This window comes from Lissotriton vulgaris, chromosome 2_1, assembly GCF_964263255.1.
Source record: "Lissotriton vulgaris chromosome 2_1, aLisVul1.2, whole genome shotgun sequence".
NCBI classification, from domain to species: domain Eukaryota; kingdom Metazoa; phylum Chordata; class Amphibia; order Caudata; family Salamandridae; genus Lissotriton; species Lissotriton vulgaris.
In genome coordinates, this window is record NC_141687.1 from 1,986,253,238 (window position 1) to 1,986,272,009 (window position 18,772).

General features: G+C 47.1%; 1 protein-coding gene across 5 annotated transcripts in view; it reads left to right on the forward strand.

Annotated features, from left to right (window-relative positions):
• Positions 1-18,772, forward strand: part of TP53BP1 (tumor protein p53 binding protein 1) — a 1,075,988-nt gene that overhangs the window by 117,042 nt on the left and 940,174 nt on the right. Inside the window, exon 1 of one of the 5 annotated variants that reach the window (XM_086958208.1) lies at positions 14,270-14,452. The exons of 2 other annotated variants lie outside the window; for them this stretch is intronic. The gene's annotated coding sequence lies outside the window, so the exon portion shown is untranslated. Of the gene's footprint in view, positions 1-14,269; positions 14,453-18,772 lie in introns of those variants that run through there. 2 more of the 5 variants (XM_086958202.1, XM_086958204.1) reach the window with 2 other exon arrangements.

The window sequence follows — 18,772 nt, forward strand, 5'->3', positions numbered from 1 at the left end:
TCAAGACCCTAGTGTGTTTTGCTGCTACTCTTGACCCTGTAGCCAGAGCCTTGCCTGCCTGCCTTCGAGCTGTAGCTGCCGCTGCTATCTCTATCCGACAGAGTGAGGGGATCGTACTCTCGAATCCTCTCACAGTACTGGTATCCCATGCAGTTGACACCCTCCTGAACCAAACCAAGACGCAACACCTGACGAGTGCACGACTGACTGGATATGAGCTGACTTTGCTAGCACCCCATATCACCCTAAAAAGATGCACCACACTGAACCCGGCAACTCTGTTACCCTTACTAGAGAACGATCCCAATGTGCTCCCTGTACATGACTGTGTGACTCTTACGGACGAACAGACTAGAAGTAGGGTTGACCTCAGAGACACGGCTTTTCCTGACCCTGACGGAGAGCTGTGGGTGGACGGTTCTTGTATCAAACTCCCCGATGGCACCACTTCAGCTGCCTATGCAGTCACCACGGCTCGAACTGTAGTCGAGACAGCCCGCATCACACAACGATCTGCTCAGGCAGCAGAACTGATTGCCCTGACACGAGCCTGCATTCTAGCAGCAGGAACCACCGCAAACATTTACACCGATAGCCAGTACGCCTTCGGGGTGGTTCACCATTTTGGGCTCCTTTGGAGGGAGAGGGGATTCTTGACCTCACACGGCACACCCATCTTGCATGGGGATCTAGTCTCCGCCTTGATCGAAGCTGTCCTTCTCCCCAAAAAGCTTGCAGTCATCAAATGCCAGGCACACAAAAAGGTGACAGACATTATTGGACAAGGAAATGCACTAGCCGACATCACTGCTCGAACGACAGCTGAAAACAGGACGACAACACGTATGTACGTGACCAGGTCACAAGCAGAAAAATGGACTGACGCTAGGGACACTATTAGAGACATTCAAATGGCTAGCACACAACACGAACTGACTGAATGGACACGGGTGGGATTAAAAGACGACGAAGGCTGCTGGCGGACAAAGGACACAAACAAATGGTTGCTAACTGACTCCTATCTGATTCCCATACTGACTATGGCACACTCCCCCGCCCACATAGGATCAGCCCCCATGATTGAACTTGTCTCCAGAGTTTGGCACAATGATAAAATCACAGACTCCGCCAAACGCCTGGTCCAACAATGCTTGATATGCCTACAACACAACCCCGGGAAAGGAACTGTAGTACCCCGGGGAGGGTTTGGGGTCCCAAATCACCCGTTTGAAGTCCTGCAGATGGACTATATTCAACTAGACAGATGCCAAGGCCTGAAATACGTACTCGTTGTGGTGTGTGCATTTAGCAAGTGGGTAGAGGCATATCCAACCCGTGACAACACCGCCATGCCCACTGCAAAGGTACTATTAAAGGAATTCTTCCCTCGCTACGGCCTTTGTCGAATTTTATGGAGCGACAATGGCCCCCACTTCATAGCCGAAGTCATCCAGCTCATCATAAAGGGGCTGGGCATCAAGCAGAAGTTCCACGCAGTCTTCCACCCCCAGTCTGCTGGACTTGTCGAACGACACAATGCCACACTAAAGCTTAAACTAGCCAAGATAGTAGCTACCACAGGACTGAAATGGCCAGACGCTCTCCCCCTGGCATTGCTATCGATGCGTTCTACCCCCACCAAGCACCTTACGAGGTCGTTTTCGGCCGACCCATGAGCGTCTGGTCTGCACCAAAACCGACTTCCATTCATGATGTCCAAGACGTCCTAATGTCTGATTATCTGTATAAATTAACTGAAACTCTGTCTGTCACTCATCAGCAGGTGCAGCAGGCCATCCCCGATGCTTCCAGGGGTCCGGGTCACGCCATCCAACCTGGAGATTTCGTGCTGATCCGAAATTTTCAGCGAACGAAAAGTCTGGAACCCAGGTGGACTGGCCCCTGGCAAGTGCTGCTCACCACCCGGACGGCTCTTCGTGTGGAGGGGAAACGGCACTGGCTGCACGCACACCACTGCAAGAAGGTCTCCTCGGCTTTGGCCACGACGGAAAGCATCGATAACCAAGAAGAGCTCCTGAACAAGGACCGACCGTCACTAGCCTGCTATCCTGATTCCGAAGCCCTTGAACTTGCAAAATTCTCTGATCCTACTGTGCCATCCAGAGAAGGGTATTTCCTGCGACGAAAGGAGGGAGCTTCGGCTAAGTAGACCAAGGGCTAAGTTAAAATCTCAGAACGGTGACCTAAAACACCACCAAGGGTCACCCGGAGAGACGCTAAACGAAGTCTGTGGTTCTGCCCGCTACCGAGCACCTTGAAGATGATGGAAGCGCCAAATAAGAAGATGAAGGAAGCGCCAAATAAGAAGATGATGGAAGCAACAGGAAATACCCACTACAGAAACCCGAAAGCAGACAGACTCCACAGCTCCAAGACAATTGCACTTTTTATCACGATCCTTTTCTGCTTTCTCCTCATGACCACGCTCTGGATTGTGGAAGAAAATACACCTGCTCACGAAACATTCCTGACCACTGCTCAGCCTACCACCATGAAGGAACATTATCTGATTTCGCTCTCCCCACAACTCAGAGAGAGACGAAAAGAGTTTTGGAATAACTCCTTTGTACAGTTGCTGCACCAGCACAATCTTGCCACCAACTCCACCAACTGTTGGATCCGTGGGTTGCTACCCCACGCCACTGGACACTCGATACCTTTCATCCCTTCACCCTTTTCAGTTCACGGCTCCTGCCTTGCTTGGCTGATCCTCCTGCAAGAAAGCTATAAAGACAATGCCACTTCCGGCAAAACCATGACGCACTTCTATCATGGGGTCTGGCGAAACCGGACAAAGACACACTTCTGCCCACAGACCTCCAATGACTCAATCCACATGGACATCCCTGTTAAAGAACGAATTGAAATGCAGGTGTTCAACAATCCAACTAGACCCACCTTCTCTTACCTGCGGAAACGAACGGCTGCCACTCTGACTGTGGCCCTGTCAGTCATCAAAGTCACAGGCCACATGTGCATAGAAGGGCTTGGGACACAGCTGGTAGGCCGCAGTGCCTGCCGTTTCACCAGAACTTTGGACTCCACCGACCCGCCTTCCTTTGTATCCTCTCCAAATATGTACTTCGTTTGCGGCACAAAGGCTTACACCTGGCTCCCCAAAGGCTGGGGGGGCACTTGTTTCATCTCCTTCATCCTTCCTCCGACTTATGTGGCTCCAGCGAATCACCACAGACAAAAACGAGCCAAGGACATTGAACAAGCCGACTCAACAGGAGCACAGTTCCTCGATGCTATAAAGGGACTTGTTCCACTCTGGGGCCCGATGGCAAACAGCCGTGCCATCCGACATCTGACTCAGGCAGTCGAGACAACAATGAACATCACAGCTGGTATCCTTGCTAACAACACTGCCGAGCTTCAAGCGGTCCGCTTGGTAGCACTCCAGAACCGCCTTGTGCTAGATGTGGTTCTTGCGGACCGTGGTGGAGCATGTCGCATTATTGGGTCCAGCTGCTGTACATACATACCGGACAATTCACCATCAGTATTTAAAGCAATCGAGCATCTCCACAGACTGTCTTCGGAGGTCCACCAGGAGCAGGAAGAATGGTCACTTGGTGGATGGTTCTGGAGCACGGTTAAGAACTGGGGCTGGAGACTATTTACCATTATCTTGATCCCTGTAGTGGCAATATGTGGTCTATGCTTAGGAATTCAATGCCTGCTACCTCTGTGTTCATTATGTACAAATTGTATTTGCCCCAAGACTGTGGACTTTGGAAACGAACGCATGGGAGCATTATATGATGCCGAGGTTAGGAATTTGATGAAGATTGACATTGAGTAGGCAAGTTGGCTAGATATGTTGAAAAGGGAGGACTGTTAAAAGATAGGCCGAAAACGTCAACATTATCGGCGCCATCTTGTCCCTTTTTGAGCCCATCCATGCGCGTAAGCGGCAGCCATTTTTAGTACCATGGCCTCTCTGCCCATCATCGATAGCCAGCGCGTCTCTCTCTCTCTCCTGACCTCGCAAACATCCCCCGCACGCTGACGGCCCCCGCTCTCACATGCCTTGGGTCATAAACCCCTCTACCACTCAGCTCTGCCTCGGAATCCCATCCTGTTCCCAGCACAACACCTCCCTCCATTCCTTTCATGATCTCGAATCCTTTGATAACACCCCTCTTTTCTTCGTGCCCGTTTGTCTCACTCGTTCCCAAGCCGCCACCTGGCCCTGCGGATACTGTCATTGCCCCCTTCCTCCTGTACAGTAGGAAACACCCCCCCCCCCACCATCAAAGGATCCTTGAGCCGATCAAAGCCCCTACCCCATGAGATCCGATCAACCTCACACATTCCGTGAATCGGTGGAATGCCCAGCTGTGCGATAATAATCATCTGTTGTGACCGGGGTGGGGACTTCAACTGTAAATGTGTGTGGGAACGGGCCTGAAGCGGGGATTCCGAGGATGTCTTCCCATACATCAAAGGGTTAACAGCGATGTGTTTTATGCAATAAAGTAATAAACCCGTGTATAAGAGGCCAGGCCACAGAGATGCAGTTAGAGCACCTCGAGAAGATACCCTGTTGTCTGATTTGATGTGTTCTGCTCCGTCGGAATAAAACTTCTGTTTCCTGCCTTTCGGTCTCCAGCGCCTGCCTCTTTGTTTGGTAACTTGAATGGGTATATAGGCGGTTAACGCCGGGCAACTGCGGAAAAGGGTCTTCTGCCTGTACCTTTTTTCAACAATCTAGCCTGGCTTGTGAAATCTGACGAAACTGATGTACATAGACAGCACTCATTCCCTTCCTTTCCCACTCCTCTCCCTGTGGGCACCATGGATACTGTAAGTTATTGACCGTATCACCCTGCCAGTAAGAACCCGTACCCCTATGCATATGTGCAGCCATTCCAGGCACCATGGCCTTTTTACCCATTGGAATCCCCAGCTTCCCTCCTGCGCGTATCTTGCACCCCCTCTCTCATGTATAGACCATGAAACCCTTTCCCTTTGCGCGATCCTGATGTGAAAAGGTAACCCTCCTGCTTGACCCAGGCCTTCCCCATTTCCCTCTCGAAGAAGCATCCTTCGCCTCAGTTGACATAGCCCCCCCCAGTTGTATCTGACTGCCCCTGTTCTCTCATGTACAGGTCATAAGATCTCTCTCTCTCTCTCTCTCTCTCTCTCTCTGCGTGACTCTGGCCCTGCACGCACCCTGACCCCCCCCTCCTTCTCCTCATATGAGCAAGTCATAAACCCTCTTCTTCCGCAAGGCCCTGTCCTTGAGAGTCACGGCCGCGCCTGACCAGCACCTCCTTCCCTTCCATGAATGCCCCTCTATTGACAAGCCCTCCCTCCACGCTCGATTGTCCACGCAGGCATGAATACCACTCCTTTGATGACCCCTTCCCCCGAGTTCGGCTGACCACACATGTCCGAGGCCATCGCCTAAGCCAGGAGATACCATTTACTGCCCTTATTGTATGCCTAGCCACCCCACCCCCTGGGCCATGATCAGGCGCACACATCCTACGAAACACTCAGCTGCATGATTGCCCTCCCCTCTTATCAGCAGGTCAAGGGTCCCCATTGTGAACGTATGTGGAGTAGGATCATCACGAGGATTATAGGGATGTCTTCCTTTTGCGACATACTGACCTGATTGTGCCATCAAATGTTTTGCAAGGTATAAAAGCAAGAGTCTCAAGCTCACTTGTTAGAGCACCTCCCGAAAGACACTGTGTTTCGTGTCCGAAATGACTGGCTCTCCTCATGAGAAATAAACTCTGTTCTTGATTCCTGCTGCCAGCGCCCGTCTCTTTATTTTGGTAACTATTCAGAATGGGAACTAAGAGGCGGTTTGCGCCAGCAGCCTGGGCATCGATAGGATTATGGGCTCACTTTCCACAATTGGCGTCCCAACGCGGGGTCCATCAGTGACATAGGGTTCGGTAAGAGAGATCCAGACGAAGAAGTGAACGTCTAAAATGATCGGAGTATACCTGCCTTGAGAGGGCCCTAGCCCGGCTGCCGATCGACAGAACTTCACCAATTCTGAACGGACCTCTCTTGAGTGACCTATTGTCCTGACTGGAATCCCACAGGAATGCTACATGGAGTAAGAGAACGATCGGGCGCTGGAGGAGGGAGTCGAAGAACTGTCCGTATGGTCCGGTCCGGGTAAGATTAAGTAGGGTGTTTTTACGCCTGATTGGTAGGGTGGCTCTATCCACCTGATTGATTGATTGTTTGTATTGAAAGTCGGTATTTGTATACTGATATTGTTGGTATTGGTTCATTTAGCTTTGAAGGCTACTTGACATATTGGTTCTCTTTTGAGAACGAGACATTCTCTGTTTGCAAACAGCGGCGAATAGGAACGTCGTCCCTCTTTGCAGATAGAGAAGGGTAGGTAATGCAGACTTTTTGTCCCCCGTTGTAATTCGTCATGCCTACTTTTCTCCCCACTGAATTGTTTGAAGTCGATTAATAATCGATTGTTGCTTGAAGTCGATTAGTGATTGATTGTTGTTTGAAGTCGATTAATAATCGATTGTTGTTCTTTGAGATCTTCCCTGTCCACAAACAGAGACGAATAGGAATATTCTGTTCCCTTTATGGATAGCGAAGGGCAGGTAATGCAGACATTTGTCCCCGTTGTAATCCGTCATGCCTGTTTTTCTCCCCATTGGTTGGTTGGTTGCCTGGACATTGTTGTCTCAGGAATTGTTTCGTTTGAGGTATTTTCTATTTGCAAACAACGTGAAATAGAAATATTCTGTCTTTGCAAGTAGAAAAGGGTAGGTTATGCCCCTTTGTGAATTCGTCAGTCCTACCCACTCCCCACTGGTTGGTGATTGTGGGGTAGCTCGCATGGTCCGCCCAGGAGACTACCCTTATGGAGGACATATGCTCTCTACTCATGGGCCATTTAGTAGAAAATAGACCGACTGGTCCGTCCAGGAGGCTACCCTAGTAAGTGGAAGTACATCGCTCGGTCTGTCCAGGATGATACCCTAATGAAGGAATATATGTTCCCCTTTTGATCGATAATCTCGTTCCACCCCGGACCATTTATTGGAGGGGACTCGTCTGGTCCGTCCAGATGTACCCCCCTAGTGAAAAGGACGCATAAAAAATATGAAGTGATCACCGTTCCCTACTAACAGAAAGCTTTAGCTCGAAACACGCTAAGGAAGAGAAAGAAAAATAAAAAGAAATCAGGCTAAGTCAGTAACCCCCTGATGAGCTTTTGACTTCACCAAAAATAAGAAACATTAGAAATAGTTCGTAATAAGAAATGTAAAATGGCGAAAAGATTTGATAGCAGAACATAGCCACGTGGTAGCTAGGCTTCACTGCCTGTTCCTGCTCCCAACATGTCTGCCTCATTGCCCGCCCCGCCCAAATAACGGTCACATGAAATAGAAACAACTCAATAGGTACCTACCCCCATTCCGGAAGCTCCCGAAGTGCAACAGGTCCGCGGTTACGCCCATCCGGAAGGCGAGGCCTGGAGGCACGAGGGACTCGCCTGGCCACGGTCAGGAGGAGATGATGTTGGGCAGGCGGTCCAAAGGATGACAAGGACCTCTCCATCTTTTCTCTTCTGCCGCCCTGCAGGCCGCGGGGAGAGAGGGGGCTGTCTTGCCTCGGCCACCGACCACCCCTCTCTCTCACCCGATCCGGCTTTTTGTCGAAGGCCGAAGCCAAGGCGAGGACGGCGGCAAATCAAGTAGTCCCGCCACATGCCAAATTCGCCGCATGCCATCGCCTGCATAGGTACAGGCAGTCCCGCCACATTTCAAGCCCCCCTGGAGAGTTGGAGGTAGTCCCGCCACATGTCAAAAAAGGGAGGGGGGGGGGCTGTCTTGCCTCAGCCGCCGACCACCCCCCCCATCATCAATGGCTGGCACGGCCAATGTCGAAACGATGGAGCCGAAGAACGGCGCGGGGTCGCTGGAAGGGGGAGGCGGCGCGAACGACCCTCCCCCACCTCCCTCCAGGTGGAGGCTTCCAGCGACACCCCAACACTCTTTGCTTAAAGAGGGTCAACATCAAAAAGCGGTCTTCTGCCCAGGACGGGCACTCGCTCCATATCGCCTCTCCTCGACCTTGAAGATTCTATAAGAGCCGGGGGGCCCCCGACCCCCTGCATGGGTGCCCCCGCCCCCTTCGCTGGGAACCACGACATCGGTGCTACTCCTGCCGGCACCAGACTCGGATCGGAAATGGCTAAAATGCCGCCACGGCACAGGCTTGTTCAGTTCCGGAGGAACACCAGAATGACCCGGTAGGAAAATTGTTGCCGCCCTTCCCATTCTTTGACTCGTGGTCCATATTGTTAGACTGTTAACCACATTGCACGAGACTTTCTGAACTGCCAATGGAAAGTTCTGGGCCAACCATGCGAGACTAGAGATACTCTGACTGTGCTGGAACTTGCCTGACCCCACCCAAAATGGCGCCGACACAAAATGAGACGTTTTTAATGAACTTTGTTGCACCCTGATTGCGCAAGCTTTTTACCCCGAGATATATATAACGTTTGGATAATGAAAGTAGATATGAAGGATATTGAGTATGTGCTTGGACAATGAATTGACTTAGGGTGGGTACCGATTATGAGTTGGAAAATGAATTGGTGTAATTTAAGGTAATGAATGAACATTGGATAATGTATTTATGAATTTGTTAAAGATGAATTACTGACATGCATCATGCTTGCTCTGTAGGGGAGTTTAATACGATTTTATTGCACTGCCGCACTTTATGCAATGAACTGCCACCAGCTTTGTTCTCCTTATGTACAGTTCCAATCTGCTCCGTGGCTAGTCCACCGGGTTGTAGGCCTGTATTTATGTGTCAACACTTTTTATTAAAAGTATTTTGAAAACGAAAGCATAGTTGTAGCGGTTGCATTAATGAGTTTTGAATGTATTACTACGGTGAACAACGAGAAAGTATGATGAAGGTTAAAGGTTAAAAAGGACCCGATATTCAGCAGCCACACTATGTGTCACAGGCAGCCGGAAAAGTGCTTTAGAAGACCTAAAAACGACACCACAGAAATGCCGCCTGACCGCCACCCTTGTACCCGATCGAAAGGGGTTACGACCAAGTAACTCATGTAGATACGCAGATCGTCAATGATTATCTGTCTGACATTTCTGGTCCCTCTGGGCTTAAACGCCGTGATGGTAGAGAAATGCACTACGTGGAGATAGGTCGAGTATGTGGTAGGTAAAAACATTTCCGGATTACTGCATGCTGATGAGGTTTGAATATTGGCCCCCCCCCCCACCCCTTCTTTCTCCTCCCTTCTGCAGGTCACGTCGGGACACTGGCTGATGTATAGATGGACGACGACCGAACCGCCGATGAGAAGGGGAAGAAAGGAATATGAGCATGGTCCTTATGACAAATAAAAGTTTTTTAAAGACGTAGACTTAAACATGACTGTTCCTCCTTAGAACATAGCAACTGGGAGGATGGACTGACATAGAAACTGGACAGGTACTGAATGACGGGAAAAAGAAAAAAATTGACTAGAAACGACGCGTTAAATAATATAACTGGACGTTTTTACTAGGTAGGGAGAGGACAAAGAAAAATATACGGGTAAGGGTTGCCACGGCACCACCCGCCTAGGGAGTTAGAAATGTTGCCGATGTTCAAAATGCACTGCCCCCTTTCTCACACTCTTACAGATATAGCCAAGCTGTCCGACTGTTTTCCCGATCAATATTTGCCGTTGCCTCAGCTTGGAGAACTTCCCACCACAGGAGGGAACAGAAAAATGGTTTAAGATCCAACCATGGGTAACTAGCGCAACCAGGTTAATTTCTGATCGACCAACCGAGGTGTGAGTATTGGTAATTGGGAACGCTCGCAGGCATGACAAGCGAGAAGGGAAAGGGGGGAAGGGCAGAAAGAGCTAAGCACGTAGATAAATAGGATAGTAACGATATGTAGAAAATATAAAAACAGATCTTGTAGACTAACAATTGTTTCCTGTCTTGTCGTGAATGTCTTGTACATGCGTAATATATGTGCCGTCTTCCCTGTCTGAGTTTGTGTGTGTGTAACGTACGAATTTATGTCTCCCCTCTGTCTGTATCTGCGGGTCGCCTGACCTTTGCCGTTCTGTGTTGTGAGCGCACTAAATGACCTATTTTCGTACACGTCTCTCTCTCTTCACTCCTTTTTATCTCTCTTTCTTTCTTTCTCTCTCTCTCTCTTCACTCCTTTTTATCTCTCTCTCTTTCTCTCTCTCTCTCTCCCTCTCCTTACATGTCATACGTGTACCGAATGGCTCGTTTAGATTGCGGACGACTCTCACTCTCTATGAGAGTCTCCCTATTTTCCCTCCCTCTTTTTGGTAAAATTGTGCCCCACCGGCACCAGTCTGATTTGATACATATTTGAACGCGAAGGTGTTCAGCGAAATTGACCGAAACTAAAATGACTGTATTTTCGCCATGTTACTGCCTCTCCTTTCTGCAAAATGAATGAACTTGAATTGGCTGAGAAGGAAAGGACAGGTAAGACGACTAAAGTCCCCCAAATCAGGCCATTTATAGGGGAACTGTATGTCAATGGCATCCTATGTCTGTTCTTCAGAGACGAACGCCAACGTCTAGATTGACACCCAATACCCAGATTGCCCCACCCCTTTGCACCCAAGCGCAAGCGCCCGAAGCATCCCCGCCCCATTTTTGATAGAACCACTTCTGCTGTCCCGGGTATAAACGTAATGACCATGGGTAGCTGTTGACCCTTGAGGAAATCTTGTTTTGCCCGACTCTCGACGATAGCACCCCCACCCTGTCTGAAAATATGATTGTTCCTGGAGGGAAATGCTCTGTAATATTGAATATGATGTAACGCACAGTTGATGGAAATGTCATTTATCCTCATGTGAGTTATAAATAGGACAATGAATAAACCTGCCATAGACTCAGTAGGAATGCTGACACATGCACTGCTTGGTAATAGACCTCTGACTGTGACCGATGAGCATAAAATCTCAAATGCGGAGAATTGAGGGAGGAATTCATATGCGTAGATGTCTTCTTCTGCCATTTCTCTAAAACGTTGTCTTGTACCTATTCAAAGATTCACGATCACCGGAGGAGATGGGTCAGATGTGACGTTCAGCCTGACTGCAGACCTTGGGACACGTACGACATCGACCAGAGGTGGAGCTGCAGAGCAACAAGGCACGGGACGAGACCGCAATTTCAACGTGGAAAATGAAAAAATGACGGGCCGCCTCGAAGCCCTCCGACTGCTAACCCACGTGTGCCTGGAGTCTCCGTCTGCCTTCTTAGGGCCCGATTGATGGGCCTGCCTGCTTGTTATCCTTTGCTCCCTTGGTCCCTTTTTGTGTGTCCCAGGAACTCTGACCCAACTCCGCTCACTCTTTCTCCTATCGACTATTTGAACCACATCCACCCACCTTCCCACGTGACTTTCTGCCAAAGGAAAGAGCTGCGATTATATGGGAAGAGGGTGTTGCCACAGAACTATAGGTGCCGAGCATAAGGCGCCGCCAAACGGACTGTTTAGGGAACAGGACTGTGGTCTAACAGCAGAGGACTGACCGCACCCTGCAACGCGTAAGGATCGAACCGAGCTGGACCTATAGCTCCACCGCCGGTGCTCAACAGTGCCAACGAAAGTACCCGGATTAGAGCCTACCAGTGATGGCTCGCTGATAAAAGACACTGTGACGAAGAGATCTTGTGTATTGAACTGAATTCCGCTCTCAACTATCTGGTCAAAACTGTTCATTGGTCACATTTTTTAAGTCAGAAAGATTTATGCTATGTAGTGCGTTTAATTGCCCGGAACACAACGAAAAAGTAATTTCCTATGTACTGCGTTCTTCCCATCACCTTGACTGTCTATGATTGTACGCCACATGTTAGTATCGACAAAGTGCTAATTCGTCAACGATGCTTGTCTACCTGTAATGCCATCAGCTGCAAAAATGATTGCTGCTATGTAAAAAGGGGCGACTGTGAAATCTGACGAAACTGATGTACATAGACAGCACTCATTTCCCTTCCTTTCCCACTCCTCTCCCTGTGGGCACCATGGATACTGTAAGTTATTGACCGTATCACCCTGCCAGTAAGAACCCGTACCCCTATGCATATGTGCAGCCATTCCAGGCACCATGGCCTTTTTACCCATTGGAATCCCCAGCTTCCCTCCTGCGCGTATCTTGCACCCCCTCTCTCATGTATAGACCATGAAACCCTTTCCCTTTGCGCGATCCTGATGTGAAAAGGTAACCCTCCTGCTTGACCCAGGCCTTCCCCATTTCCCTCTCGAAGAAGCATCCTTCGCCTCAGTTGACATAGCCCCCCCCAGTTGTATCTGACTGCCCCTGTTCTCTCATGTACAGGTCATAAGATCTCTCTCTCTCTCTCTCTCTCTCTCTCTGCGCGACTCTGGCCCTGCACGCACCCTGACCCCCCCCCTCCTTCTCCTCATATGAGCAAGTCATAAACCCTCTTCTTCCGCAAGGCCCTGTCCTTGAGAGTCACGGCCGCGCCTGACCAGCACCTCCTTCCCTTCCATGAATGCCCCTCTATTGACAAGCCCTCCCTCCACGCTCGATTGTCCACGCAGGCATGAATACCACTCCTTTGATGACCCCTTCCCCCGAGTTCGGCTGACCACACATGTCCGAGGCCATCGCCTAAGCCAGGAGATACCATTTACTGCCCTTATTGTATGCCTAGCCACCCCACCCCCTGGGCCATGATCAGGCGCACACATCCTACGAAACACTCAGCTGCATGATTGCCCTCCCCTCTTATCAGCAGGTCAAGGGTCCCCATTGTGAACGTATGTGGAGTAGGATCATCACGAGGATTATAGGGATGTCTTCCTTTTGCGACATACTGACCTGATTGTACCATCAAATGTTTTGCAAGGTATAAAAGCAAGAGTCTCAAGCTCACTTGTTAGAGCACCTCCCGAAAGACACTGTGTTTCGTGTCCGAAATGACTGGCTCTCCTCATGAGAAATAAACTCTGTTCTTGATTCCTGCTGCCAGCGCCCGTCTCTTTATTTTGGTAACTATTCAGAATGGGAACTAAGAGGCGGTTTGCGCCAGCAGCCTGGGCATCGATAGGATTATGGGCTCACTTTCCACAGGCTGATATCCCAAAACCGGTCCAAGAATGCTCGTTTCCAGTCCAGGAAGGACCTGTCCTGGCAGTTCAGGTTGTACTGTTCCTTTGGGAAGCAGGGTCAAGACTGATTTGCATATGGATTCGACCGCTGCGTCTAAATTGGAATGGCATAGTAAGCAAAGAAAATAATGGATTTAAACTCCAGTCTCTGTTTTGGGGTTTAATGTTTCAATTGTTCTTTTTCCACATAGAGTTCACTTGACAAAGGTCTTGATTCGCTAACGAAACTGTTGCCAGTGTGGGGGATGAGGACAGAAATAGTTAAAAGTTTTAAAAAACTGTCACTTTTAATACATGCTTCTGGGTACAACGGTGTAATGTTACGTATTAATGTCAAAGTTTACGCATGCTAAATGTTGTTATTTCGAATCTACTTTATCGTATTGTTCGTGGTTTGTTGTATGTTTACATTTCAAACATTTTCAGGGCTTGGCTCGTGCATGGGCTGTAAGAGTCAAGCCATACCCTTGGCTCGGCTCTCACTGTTAATTTGTTGGCTGCTAACCTCTACTCCGCGGGAGCTCTGGCTCAGCAGCTCCACCAAAGCGGTCTGCGTCCACTACTGGAAAGTTACTCTCTTCTACGCTCTGAGACCTCGAAGTTGAAGTGAGTCGTTGCTATGGACGCTGACGGATCCGACCTTTTAAAGGGAACAATGTAGCTTCGGTGTTGGCCAAAACTGGAGCCGAGACCGAAGCTGACGCATTTGTGACGCATGCACAGCTCCGGTGGCTCTCGGCGATGCACGGCGCCACGGGACCAGGAGCTGAGTTGAGTCGAGTCTGGTATATGGTTAGGAGCACCACGCCCACTGTCAGGAGGTAGGTAGGGACTTGCAACAGTCAAACTTTTGCCGGGAACGTAGTTCACTCTACAGGACAACATAGGAAGCGTTACTCGAGCCAATCCCAAGCCTTGAAACAGTCTCGGAAGTCAAACTACCAATGGACAACGAGAGCTCCCTAAGCCAACCCCCAAGGCTAAAGTTATCCTAACCAACCAAATCGCAGGATGATTTCACATTGGGATTGCAATATGTTTCTTTCGTTGTGATTCGTTGAGAACCTGTGAGTCCACGTTCTGGTCTTGTCCTGATCGCTGCAAGTTAGGTTCAGAAGACGTCACTTTAAAGTATAATAATAACGGACAACGAATTTCAGGTTCACCTAACGAGCGGCTAAGATTTATGGACATGTGGTCACTGTTAAAGTAGAGTCCATGTAATGCAAAAGAGTTACACGTGGACTGAAAGGTGGGTGCATTTGGGTCAAATATACTGCGCTTAGTGGTACAGGGGAAACTGGAGCATTGGGGTCTAGGTGGTAATGAGTGAACTCGTAGATGCGTTGGGTCTCGATGTAATTAGTAAACCAGTAGATGTGGTGGGGGTCTGTTCTGTAGGATTCGGTGTTGGCTGCATTGATTACAGTGAGCATGAAGTTGACTGCTTCCAGACAGAAAGATCGACCAGTTGGCATAGGTGATAGGGGTCTTACAACACCAGGTCCAGGTGCTAAAGTAATACCTGCCCCAGAAGGCACGGGTGCAGCGAGCCTTGGTGACGTGTATGACGTTTGTAAATGTAAATGTATACGTTTAATTGAATGGGGTCAAAGAAACGGGGATGCCTTGTGTGCAGGATGTAGTACAGGGTAAAATGGTGCCATGGGTTAAAATCGTAGGAGGCAATAAAGTGTTCACAAGATTAGTTGAGTGCAGATTGGCCAATACTCTCTGGATTTGAGTGGTGTCTCGTGCATTTTGGGGATATGTGTAGTATACTGGTATTCAGAGTATTGCACCTTTCCTACTTATCTGACTTGCTGCTCAGCCAGTGTGAATAAACTTGGAATGTTGGTATGTGTGATGAGATAATAGAATGCTGGTATGCCTGTGTGTGGACTGGCAGTTGAGAGAATGGGCTGAGCAACTTCCTTGCTTATTACAATATGGTACGGTGTGAGTTATAGGGGTCGGATGCACCGGGGCGAGTTGGGTGCAAATAGCGGACAGTGAAATTGTGGCTTGGGTGATTTGAGATAACTGGTCCCTGATTAGAATAACTGCTATCTTTTCCATCCCATCATTTTTTTGGTCGAAGCAAAGGTCTATTTGTACACATTAAGATTGTGAGGTTCAGTAAAATGTCTATTAACCGGGTTTTTGAGCGCCAGTGGCAGTACGATATGTTGGAAAGGATCAACGCAGAGAAAATCGGATTCAGTAGGTCATGTATGGGCGTTATACACTGTTAGGAAGAGAAATGCCGTAAAGTGGGATGTATAAAGTTGTTGAAGAAAAATGGTAGGTTTTGAGATAAATATAGTGGTGCATATTGATGAAATTGAGGAACAAAATGCACATATTTTAGGGTGATGCACTATGTTGAAAATACATAATTCGTCTTTAAATTAGGTTTGGGAGTGTCCCGTTGACATCAAGAGGGAGTCGTTGACTTTAACGCCTCAAATCAAGTAGTCATTGTTGGGTGGTCGTGAAGATATATAGAATATCATTCATGTGTTCTCATTTCGGTTCTCCGTTCCATCAAGCCTAGTACCCCCAAATCTGAAGTATAGTGTAGCTAGGCCTATAGTTGTTTCCTCCTCACACCGTGGTTGTTGTTAACCTGCTTAATGTCTTACCTGTAAGGATCCCCAGCACTTTCGGATTCGTTTTGTTCACTGTCTTTTTCTTTTACTCACCCATTCTGGTGATATCTTCTCCCGCGAGCCCTCTGTTTTTCCCTTCTGCAGCCTTTACGGCAACTTCTCTTTTCCTCTTCCATGTGGGGTCATTTAGGGATTGAAAGCTCTCTCTCATACTTGTGTGATTCCAATGAATTATTTTGCCTTCCCTGCCTTCCTTTCTTTTATGGTTGCAGTGCCAATTGCTCCTTTTTTGACCCCCTCCCTCATTTAAGTCCTTTGCTTATCCATTACCTAGTTTACTCTTCTCTCTTTAACCCATGCATGGCTGATAAGTGACTCAAATGTCTGTACCTGCTGGGTACTGGCCTCTGTTTACACAAACATCAACACAATTACACCTGTTCCTCCTTTTGTGCTCATTTAATATTTTACTGACGGAGAGACGTGTATACTGCAGCTTTCTGTTTCCAGTGGCTCTTTTTATATATTTCAATTCTATGTCGAACTGGCCAGTGGGACCCAAACAATTTTCAGAGTGGGGGGGTAAGTCATACGGATTGTGAAAAGTTGAAACGTAACACAAAGAACAAGTGTAGCCAGCCGGAGAGATGTATCACTGTAATTGTATTTATATAGCGCTTTCTACCCCTGATGAGGCTTTGAAGCACTTTTTGGTATGTTGCATGCTACTCTGCAACCCAAAAAGGATTACTGGTGGATTAGTATAGGGAAATATTAGTTCATTTGAGCGGGGGACATGCAAGTCTGTTAGTTGGATTGAATAAGATAATGGAGGGATAGAAGAAGGAAGCATCTACAAAGTGTTATTTGGGAGACAATAGCAATAAGATGAGGCTTCGTATGAGTAAAAGGAGTGATAGATGAGGGTAGAGTCTCTAGAAAGGGATTGGGGAAATCATACTAGCAAAATGAGGTTTGGGATGAGACAAAGGAGGGATACATGAGAGAAGAATTTAGAAAGGGTTTTTTGGGAGATTATAGCAGTAAAAGTAGCTTTTGGGTGAGCCGAGGAGGGAAGAGTCTAGATAGGGTTATTTTGGAGATAGACCATAGAAGTAGAATAAGGTTTGGTATGAGTCAGAGAGTGGAGGTAGAGGATGTATTGAGAGAGGTATAGGGTGAGACAGAGTAGTGCATTGCAGAGAGTCAATTTTTTTTTCTTATTCTACAATAAGAGTAAAGTAGTAAATATATAGATGCATAACTACATTGAAAGGGTATACATGTATTTATTTATAAAGTTTAATATAGCGCGAACATGACCCGTGAGGGTATCAGAGCGCTTTAGAGATGATCTGAAAGATGAACCAGAAAAGCAAACCACAACATAATTGAGAGAGGTACCGACTATTCAAGTTCACAAATTGAGGAGAGTTACCTCCATAGGACCAAGCCGACATGACAATAGACCTGATACAATATTCGAATAAAACTCATTAGTGTAGATACTGAGTCAAATTTTGAGACCTAGACCAGAAATTTGTTCATAAGTAATATTGTAACCTTTTTTTCACCACAATATGTTATTGTCGACAGCCAAATCAGCGCTGGTGTATCCAAGGTTTTCAGTATTGCAATATACATATCGGCGGTTTTGAAGTCAACATTTACTGTATCAAAATAGAGCAGTTTAGGATTTAAAAAAAACCTGAACAAGAACCCAAACAATAAACAGTAGTGCCATATATCTAATATAAAGTATAAGGAAGATCGAGATTTAAAGTTGTAGTGTATAAACTCAGACTTTCAAGTGTTGCTGTATTTGAAGATAATTTATTTGTGTATTTTTATAACTACATTTTATTTATTTTAATTTTATATTTTCCTTAATATATTAATAGGGAAGCACTTGTCCATGGAATAGCTATGATAATAGTTACATATTGTAATGGATAAAGAAAACAGAGATCTGTAAGCATCTAATCAAATAACTTATGTGACAATTCTGCAGTGAATGTTAAGCATAGAATAATATACAAATATATCAATATTTAACCATAAGTAATATAAACATTTGTTAAGCAGACCTAAAATTATGTTGTTGATGGTGCTTTTTAGAGAACACTTTCGCAAATATACTACTGAAGCATGGTATGGTAGAGCATTATCATTTACAGAGAGCATGTTTTCCATTGAAATTTCCACTAAATTTGCACCGTTTTAATGCTTTCGGGAAATAAGTATGCCTTGATTTGTTTTGGTCCTATTAAAATGTTTTTATCTCTCTTCCCTAATTACAAAAAATGGTGCTTCATTTGTGCTTTACGAGCTGCTGAAATATTCTGAAATATTTGTACAGTTAATTAACATATATTTAAATTCTATTATGTTTTAGTAAAAATGACACCCTATAAACATTCCTTTTATACTTTCTGTACCCCTGCAAGATTGCCACATAGTGCACTTTACAAAATCATCTCAGTTTGCAGCCAGGGAAGTACCCGTCAATCTCCATGTTAAAAGAATAAAAAGCCATTTGGCAAAAGATATTGCCTGACAGTTGACCTCTGTCTTTGAAAGACAGCAAATGCTACCAGATAAAAACTAAATTTAAAGGCATCTTTTTTTTTTGCTCATTCATCTTCTGATATCTGGCATAGTTATTTTGGGGCGCTGCACCCTCATCACCTTTGCTTCCAGTGCCTGTGGAACTGGCGGCGAGGATTAACTTAATCACTTCAATTTCCCAAGCTTCAGCACAGTGCAAAAGCTTTTTTCCTTAACAAAATATTTGCTGCATATTACAATTAAAGTTGGACAACCAGTGAAGTAGTGTGGCTCACTGGTTAGAGGCGGCAGACCCGAGAGCAGAGGACGGCCCGGGACCAGGGTTCGATTCCCGGCGCGGCAGGTTTCTGGACCAGGGTCAGCGGACTCGATAATTCTCTCGCCTCGGTGCC